A 10,224-nucleotide genomic window follows, 5' to 3' on the forward strand; every position below is an offset into this window, starting at 1 on the left:
AAATTGGCACTTAACCGTAGGAACGTGCGTTCCACCCCCGCATGTCCACCCATAGGAGTGTCATGGAATTCTCTAATAAGTTGCTGCTTAAAGTTGGAGTTAGAACTCACTCTAATGCGCTGCCTGTAGTAAAGTAAGCCCTCACGAACTGAATAATCAGCTGCTGTCAAAGTACCTTCGGCTAGCTGGTTGTGGATGTGCCGAAGTTCTGGGCAGGTAGTGTTTTCGCGTCTCAATTCATCCAGAAAATCAAAACAAGCAGAGGAGATAGCAGCGGTAAGGAACGAAGACGCTCCGTCATGTCTCCTGGAGAGTGCATCTGTAGCTGAATTAGTTTTACCCGCCTTGTATTCTATTGAAAAACTGAACCCAATGAGTTTCCTTAGAAAATGTTGCTGTTCAGGTGTTTGTATTACTCGGGTGAGTAGTTCTTTTAAGCTTCGGTGGTCCGTGCGAATGACAAAATGGCGGCCCAATAAGTACTGTCGCCATTTAGTTACCGCCTCTACAATCGCTCTTAACTCCCTTAGATATGCCGATGTACCCACAAATTTGGGTCCCAATTTCTTGCTGAAAAATGCGATAGGATGATTTTCCTGCATTAAAACTGCTCCAATACCCACATTTGATGCATCAGACTCAATGATAAAAATTTTAGAAAAATCTGGCAGAAGAAGGACTGGGGTCTTAGTCATGGCTGATTTGAGCTGATGGAAGGCTATCTCAGCTTGCTCTGTCCATCCAAAATTGTCCTTCTTCAAAAGTTCTGTAAGGGGGGCGGCTATGGTAGCGTAGTGGGCCACAAAGCGGCGGTAGTAACGTGTCAAACCCAGAAATCCCCTCAGCTGTTTAATAGTGCGCGGCTGAGGCCACTCTACCATTGCAGCGATCTTGGAAGGGTCGACCTGCACCCCTTGGGCTGAAACTAGGTGTCCCAAATAATCAATTGCTGGCTGAAAGAATTTGCACTTGCTGCCTTTAGCATAAAACTGATGATCCCGTAGCTTTTGTAACACGAGGAGCAAATGGCAGCGGTGGTCTTCTCCGGTCTTGCTGTAAACTAAAATGTCGTCAAAGAAAACAATAACACAGTGGCAGAGTAGTGGTTTGAATACCTGATTCATGGTGGCTTGAAACGTCGAGGGGGCATTAGTAAGACCAAATGGCATAACTCGAAATTCATAATGGCCTTCGTGAGTGCGAAATGCCGTCTTGTGAATATCTCGCGAATCCATTCGAATTTGGTGATACCCAGCCCGCAGATCTAGCTTAGAAAATACTGTCGCCCCACTCAATTCGTCCAATAACTCATCTATGGTCGGTATGGGAAAGCGGTCTTTTATGGTGATGTCGTTCAACGCTCGATAATCAATGAAAAAACGCCACGACCCATCCTTTTTCTTCACTAGTAAGACCGGTGACGAATAGGGACTATTGCTTGGTTGCACGAACCCGTATTGCTCCATCTCACGAACCAGTTTCTCTATAATATCCTTTTGAAAATAAGGATAACGATATGGTCTTACATTGACTGGTTTCGACCCCGGTTGTAGGAAAATGCGGTGATCAGTCATTCGGTGTGGTGGTAGTTGTGTAGGCTCGGCAAAAACATCCTGGAATTCAAAAAGGACACCTCGTCCTTCCAAGGGTAGTTGTCTTTCTAGGTCCGCAACCTCTGTATAAGCCGCTGCCTCCTCCTGTGTAACAGTGGCCAACATGAATACATCCCTTATGTCCCCTTCTCGACACATGATGCGTTGTTGTGTTGAAGATAATTGATGACTTTCTGCAGTCGTTGTACCAGCCAGTTTGATCACGTTCCCCTGCCATTGGAACTCCATTGTTAATGCTCTATGATCATGTATGCAAGGTCCCAAAGTTTAAAGCCATTGCATCCCCAAAACGACGTCCAAACCCCATATCGGCAGCACATATAAATCAACTAGGAACTTATGCCCTTGTAAAATCAACTCCCCGTCTTTACACAGTTGGGAGCACCAAAGAGAGTTGCCATTTCCCATATACACTTTGAACTTCTTAGTATCTTCACAAGCTAATCCCAACCGAGCTGCTAACGCCTCCTGGATAAAGTTATTGTTGCTGCCCGTGTCGATCAACACCTCCAAAGGCTCGGTTCCTTGTTGGGCCATAATGCGAAATATCCTCGGGTTGGAAGAGTTTGCTAGTGAGTTCAAACTCACTTCTTCAGCTGGCCCGTCCTCTGTATCATAATTGTCCTCTTGGTTCGTTGGAGCCAATGTTTCTTCTGGTTCTTCATCGCCATGGGTACATAGTATTAGGACACGATTTTTGCATTTATGACCAAAACTAAACTTCTCATCACAGGTGAAACATAGACCCTTATCATGTTTTTCTTTGATCTCCGTAGGGGACAAGCGCTTCACTGGTAACGCCGAAGAGCTGGGTTTGTGCAATTTTGGTGATACTGTTACATTGGTGGTGGGTGTATTCACAGTCGATCCAACCGTGCTATGGCCTGGACTTGGCGAAGTCGGAAACCTCGGAGACCACCCCGCGCGACTCCCCTCCGTTTTGACCTTCCCCAGTAAATCATCATGCCGATCTTCGAATAGTTGAGCCTTAGCCATGGCATCAGCTAAGTCCACTGGTTTAGCTAACAACAGCTCCCTTCGAATCTCATTCTTTAGTCCCCAAACAAAAAAATTCAGAAAGAATTGCTCGGATACGCCAGAAATCCGAGTCATTAACTCTTCAAATTCAGCCCGAAATTCCGCAACACGTCCAGTTTGAGTTAATTTCGCAATTCTGCCCAAAGGATCCTCATAAACCGAGACTCCGAAACGTAACCTTAAAGCTCGCAGAAACGAATTCCAGTCGGCAAACCCACCCCCTTTTTCCATCCATTGAAACCAAGTGGAAGGAGGTCCTTCGAGATGAAAAGCAATCAAGGCTAACCGTGTACCTGGAGGAACCCCACGTAAGTCAAAAAACTTGTTGATCTTGTACACCCAATCTTCGACATTGCTCCCGTCAAACCGAGGCACTTTCACTCGCATACTCTTCAGGATGTGATTCAATTCTCTGTTCTCCGAGACTCCCTCCGACTGATGTTTAGTTGGAGAATGCAGATCCTGAACTACACTAGCATTGCCTCCCTGCGATGTTCCCGATGGTGTTTGTAACTGGTTCACGCGGTCATCCAACCTTGTGACTTGTTCTTCCAATTTTGCATTAAACCGAGCAAATTGTTCTTCCGAATGCTTCTGAAAACTGAGCTCCAAGGATTGAATCGTGGCGGCGAGTTCTTCGTTCTTCATTGTGGAAATGAAGGATCAATGGAAAGCACCAGTGATAGAATACGCCTTCTTCGAGACAAGGCCAATCTCCAGCTATTTCTAGCAATTTCATTCAACAACCAAAACAAATTGTTCTATGGGTCCTTATATACCCTCTATTCAGAAATTACAACAGAAATAACAACAGAAATAAAACAAATGCAACTGAATACTCCTAGCCGCTCCTCTCATTTTTGCTCCAGCCTAACAAACTCCTTGAGCCATCGGGGTCGTACGCGCACTCGCGCTTCACGCGCTTGCACTCTCTCTCCATCCCTTGTTGGCTGTTTTTCTTCCTTCTCCACGCAGCTCTCTTCTCCTGGAAACTGAGTTGGTTCTCCTTCACAGCTAGCTTGCTCAATCCAGCTTCTCACCTTCTCCTGCATCTCTTTCGGGTCCAGTGCTATTGGGCTTTCCAACTGGGCTGGGCTAACAGAATCATTTTTGTATTATTTGATTGAGTAATACTAATATTCAGACATAGTATAATTAATAAATATCGAGTTTTACATATTTTGGTTTAACAAGATTTATGGAGTATTGTTGATCGGTATTACCTTATACAATATTAGACACATTAAAGTACTAAATAACAACAATCTATTTTATTAATGTTTCTGTCTGATTAATAACTTTTTATTCAATAATAATAATAATAGTAAATCCAAAATATTTATAGAATCACTAAAGGTGTTGTTTGTTAATACTTAAAAAATAATTTTTTATTTAATTAATTAAAAATTTGACAATTAAACATAAAATGTGTTTGGTAACTCTATTTTTATTTATTGTTTTTTTTAATTTTAATTAAAATTTTGAAAATTGAATTTTTTCACTTTCAAAATTTTTTTTAAATAGTTTTCAATTTTTCCTTTCTTTTTTTTTTCTTCTCTTCTTCAAATTAACACATCATATTGTTAAATAAAAAATAAAAATAAAAGTTATCAAACGCATTTATTATTTTTTGTTTTTAAAAACAAAAAACAAAAATAGTTACCAAACATATTTTTATTTTTTTTAAAATAAAGAAACAAAAATAAAATAATATTTCCATTTTTATGTTTAAAAAATTCAAAAACAAAATTTTTACCAAACGAGCCCTAAGTATTTGAATTTACATAAATACTCATCTTATTTTTTACAATTTTATTTGTAAAAATTGAATTTCAAACTAAATTGATAAAATCTAAAAAAAAAATAGAAATGAAATAATACCTTTAGAGAAATTAATAACTAACATAAAGAGATATTTTTTTCTAATAATAATAATAATATAACACATATAGAACTAATTAATTTTTTAACTACTCATTTATTTTTAAAATTTGATTTTAAAACTAACTTAATAGAATCTAAAAAAATAAAATAATCTTTAACAAAATTAATAACTAAAGAGTGATCAATTTAATTTTTTTTTTTAAAATATACGAGGTAGAAGTATAAAATTTATCCATCAACAGGCTTAGATAAAATTGGTAGTTTCGTGAAGTGTTTCTTCAAAGATAGAAAAACCTTTTTCACATTCCTTGCTCCATTCAAATTTTTTGCTCCATCTTATAAGATTAAAGTAGGGATGCACTTGTTTGTAGAATTTGAGATAATGTGCTCACAGCGACTATCCAACCTGTCAAACTTTGTACACCCTTGTGTTTTTTTTTTTGGTGAAGGCATGTCTATTAATGACTCTATTTTCTCTGGTTTAGCCTCTATACCCCGAGAGTATATAATAAATCCTAGAACCTTACTTGATGCTACCTCTAACAAGCATTTCTAACGATTCAACCTCATATTATAGTTCTTCAAGATGGAAACACACTTGACCAAGCTGGTCACATGGTTTTTGGTGTGTTTCTACTTTACGAGTATGTCATTTACATACAGTTCCATGTTTCGACAGATCTAGTCTGAGAGCATCCTGTTCATGAGCCGCTGATAAGTAGCTCCAGCATTTTTTAGCATGATGGCATCACATTATAATAATATAATCTTATGTCGATCATGAAACTAGTGTGTTCTTGATCAGGGGCATGCATCGCAATCTGGTTATGTCTAGAATATGCATCTATAAAGGACATAAGCTTATGTCGCGAAGTGGCGTCAACAAGTTGGCCTTTCCGAGGCAATGGAAAACAATCTTGTAGGCGAGGCTTATTCAAATATGTGAATTCAATGCACATTCTCCACTTGCCATTTGGTTTCCGAACTAAAACTAGGTTAGCTGCCCACCATAATGAGCAGACTTCCCTTATGAATGTGTTTGCTAATAACTTGTCGACCTCTTCTTTTAAAGCTTCATGTTGCTCAATGTTGAGCAGTCTTCTTTTTTGCTGCTTTGTAGGTACATTCGGGTCGACATTTAAAGCAAGACTGATTAATTTAGGATGAATTCCCACTATGTCCAAGTGAGTCCATGTGAACATATCCTGATTATCCTTTAAGAATTGTGTTAATTACTTATTTACTTCATCTCCAAGATTGTTCCCAATTTTAATGATCCCCGGTGTCTTTTTCATCAAGCAATACATCCTCATTTACTCAATCATCTCTAATTTTCAGGTTGATTTTCTATGCAACTCTTTCTTTGACCTCCATTACTTTTGGTAAACGATTTCTTCAATAACAACAAACTCTTGAGGACCGGATTGAGCTCTTCCCCTCATTGAAATGTTGTAACATTCTTGATCTACTAATTGATCTCCTTTAACAAATCTAATGTTGGTCAGGGTAAGGAATTTCATTGTGAGATGTCAAACTAAAGTTATTGCCCTCAGTCCGATCAAAGTTGGCTTTCCTAGAATCACGTTTTAGGCAAACGAGCAATCAACAACCACACAGTTAAACATCTTTGTAACTATTCAATTTGATTCTCCAATACTCACTTCGAGTTTAATTGCACCTATAATTGCAATGCCATCCCCTGCAAAACTGTACTGGGTTGTTGCACAAGGATGCAAGTCCCAAGCAGATAATCCCATTTTTTATATGGTCAATTTCTACAATATATTTAATGATCTCCCATTGTCTACAAAGACTTGGTGGACCCTTCAATTTGTAGACGGGATAGTAATAACCATTGGGTCATTATGAGGAAATTGTACATGAATGTATCTTCCTCAATAAAGGTAATGGATTGTTTTTCAATCTGTTGTTTCATTGAAGTTATCGGCTAAAGAACACAAGCGGTATTATCATTGTTTTTAAGTTCCCTCACGTTCCACTTTTGTGCCTTTCTGCTAGTTCCTCCCATATGAATACCTCTGAAGAAAGTTAAGACATCTTCTCCTTCAACAAAAGGTGGCATGTCGTGATGAAATGGTTGTTGGACTGGAGGTTGTGCCAGAGCAGTATTGTTTGTTATTGACTGGTCAGTTCCTAGTGTAATAACTGTAGAGTCCCAGAATGTTTACTTAGTTAGCTAGATAGTTAGTAGTAGTTATAGTATTTTAGATTTCATGGATTTTGGTTCAAACCGGGACTTAGTTGGAAACTCATAACAACAATTATAGATTTTATAAGTTTAACCTATAGTTTAAGAATATTAATTATAACATGAGGTTTGATTAATATTGCTGGTCCTAAATATATTATTTATTATAACCTAAGGTTTAGATAGAGCCAATATGAACATGACACTTGTCATAAGCATGATTATTAAGGAATTAAGTATTTTAATAATAAAATAAATAAATAGAAGCTTTAGCACCTACCAGAAACTGTTAGGGTCAAATTTTGACTCAGTCAAGGCAGTTATCCCATTCAAATTATGCTGAAAAAGTGCAATTATGTGTTTAAATTATTCACGTATGTCGATATATCGCAGCATGTGAGCCGATATATCGCCTGATGAAGGATACGGAAAGCACGTTGACGTTGCACGAACGTACGAATGAAGGCTTGGGATTAGGGCAAAGCCGATATATCGCCACATAGGGGCGATATATCGCCCTTAATTATATATTTTTTTCTTTTTTTTTTAATTTAAAAATAAGGCTTAACTACGTAGACCTACCTCTGAACGTTTTTGACTGAGTCTTAAGCCTCTGATTGACGAATATTCAAATATTTTCAATTATATTCATTATTTTTATTCAAATCAAAATGGGGTTAGTTTTACTCCTTACCTCTATAAATAGGACCTAGTACCCAGCCCTTCCTCTCATTCTTCAAGCTATGATCAGAGACTCCAAGGTGCTAGTAATACCATAGAGTGATAAACACTTGGGTTGGGAAAAAGCTTTGTCATTCTTAAGCTTTATAAAATACTTGGGAAGTAAGGTTTAGTGTATTTCGGTATTGAAGTTAGACCATTCCATAAGGTCAACTAAGGTATTCCTATTCTTTAAATCCAGTTCTTTAAACTACTTTAGTTTTCTTTAGTTCCTTTTATTCAGATCCTAACTTTTGATATTGGTTTTTGATTATGTTCTTAAAATTTAAAGATCTTTCATGGTAAGTTTCTTCTTGAAGGTTTAGTTTCCACATTTATTCTCTATTCTTTAGAAATACTCACCAATCTTATTGTTGCTTTTAGGAGTGTTCCAAGTCCCGCATTTGTTCTCAAATATCTCGGTTTTGGTAAGGAAAATATGATAGAATTTATATCTTTATATGATATGTTATGCTACCTTGTGTTATGCTATCTTATGTTACATTATGTATAGTATGTTTATAGACCATGGGCATATGACTTGCTTGGCTAGCAAGCCCCACCAATCTATTGGGCATATAACTTGTTTAGTTACAAGCCCCAAGTAGTATAATGGCCATTGTAGTATTATATGACATATGTTTATAGTATATGTGTTTATGATATAATTTATGTATATGTTTTATGTTGTTAGTAGTTTTTTCCTTGCTGGGCATTAGGCTCACTACTTTACTTTTAGTGTGATGCAGGAAAATAGATACAAAGGCGAAAGGATTCTTGGAAGCTTGGCATGTGTGTTGAGGTGAATGGAGTGGATGGGCTGCGTGTCGATTCAAGGACGACGTTATTTTCTTTAGTCTCTTTAAATTACGTTTTTATGAATTTTTTGCATTTAGCTTGTAAACAATTTTATTTAAAGTTATGTTTTATTTTTAAAACAATGAGCTCATTTATGTAATACAAATATTATTTTAAAGTTTCAATAAAGTTGTGAATATTTCTCATGTATGTTCTCTTCAAAGTAGTAGTTATGTCTAGTAGTTTTAATGGTCTAAGTCTTAGAAATAGCTGGGTCATTACATTTTGCTTCTCTAATGAACCCGCATTTCAATAGGCGAGCTACTTCTTTCTCTAAAGCTTCTCCTCGCTCCTTCCTCAATAGCCTTCATTTCTGTTGTTTCGCAAGCACATTTTAATTTTTTCCAAGTTTAGGGTGTGCATAATCATACTTTGACTAATTCCCACCATATCTTCATGTGACCAGGCAAAGACGTCGAGATTTTTCCTCAAAAACTCGACTAATTCCTTCTTTTTTTTTACTCTTAGATTTTTACCATTCATTACCACCCTCAAAGGTGTCTCTAGTTCAAGAATTATTTCTTTGAGCTTCTCTAGAGCCTGGAGTTCAGATCGGTCGTCACCTATTTTTTGGTCTATTTCATTTGATTGAACAATCTCGTTATCGGTCTCTTGAGGTTCTTCCGTCTCTTTAGCAATTTCCATTTTCTGAGACTTTCTCTTCAATTACCACCATAGCTTGCTGCTCACGTTGAGACTTTCCCATCATGGCAATGTTGTAGTATTCCCAGGCAGCGAGCTGATCCCCTCTTACAGTGCATATCCCCGAGGACGAAGGGAACATCATGGCTAAGTGGCAAGCACAAGTTATGGCCTCAAACACCATCAGTGCTGGTCTCCCCAAGAATGCATTGTGGGCGGTTGGGTAGTCAATGACAACTAACTCAAGCATTTTAGCAACAGTCCATGCTTCTTCTCCCAAGGTTACAACGAGCTCAATCGATTCTATTGATGCCATTCCTTCTCCTGAAAACCCATAAAGAGTCATGGAGATTGCCTTAAGGTTGTTTATAGATAATCCTATCTTTTCAAGAGTGGACTTGAATAGCACATTCACTAAGCTCCCATTATCAATCAAGATTCTTCTCACCCTAAGATTAGCGAGCTGAATGGTTATCACCAGCAGATCATTATGAGAGAATTGGACATGGCTAGTGACTTCTTCTGTAAAAATGATTGGTTATTTATCCAATCGTTGTTGTTTACATAACCTTTACTCCAGAGTAAATAATGCGCCCTCATAAATCTTTAGCTCCTGGATATATATTTTTTTAGCTCCATTTCTTGTACCTACTGGGTGACGTTCACCTGCAATGATGACTATGTCTCTTCCTTCAACAGGAGAAAGCCAGGAGCTTGGAGAGCTGCTAGTGGATTGATTTGGTTTTCTTGAGTTGGTTGCGGATTTTGCGCTACAGGTTGATTAAGGACTACTTGATTCCAAGCATATTGCACTAACGGTCCAGCTCAGATGAGTGTCTCGATCTCATCCTTTAATTAACAACAATCATTAGAATTGTGGCCAATTTCATTATGAAAGCGACAAAATTTGGTTAGATCTCTCTTTACCCATGGTGCTTCAAGGGCTCTGGTTTCTTCCATAGAAGACGAGTAGAGTTGTCCAGATAAATATGCTCATGAGAATCTGTCAGGTCGGTATACGCAGTGAAGATGGAACTGTACTTCTCCCCGGGTTTTTTCTTTTTTGACCAGGTCTGTTCGCCCTCATCATTCCCTTTTCTTTTATTACTTCCTGCTTGTTTGTTATGAGCCATGAGCTGAGTAGTTGCTACAACATCCGTCGCTACTCCAGTGGGCTTGATAGGGTTCTGGATGTTCCTACAACTGCAAACTCTGCTTCTTCCAGGATAATCAACTCCTGAGCTCGAGCCAAGAACTTGT

Source organism: Humulus lupulus, chromosome 8, assembly GCF_963169125.1.
Source record: "Humulus lupulus chromosome 8, drHumLupu1.1, whole genome shotgun sequence".
Classification (NCBI taxonomy): domain Eukaryota; kingdom Viridiplantae; phylum Streptophyta; class Magnoliopsida; order Rosales; family Cannabaceae; genus Humulus; species Humulus lupulus.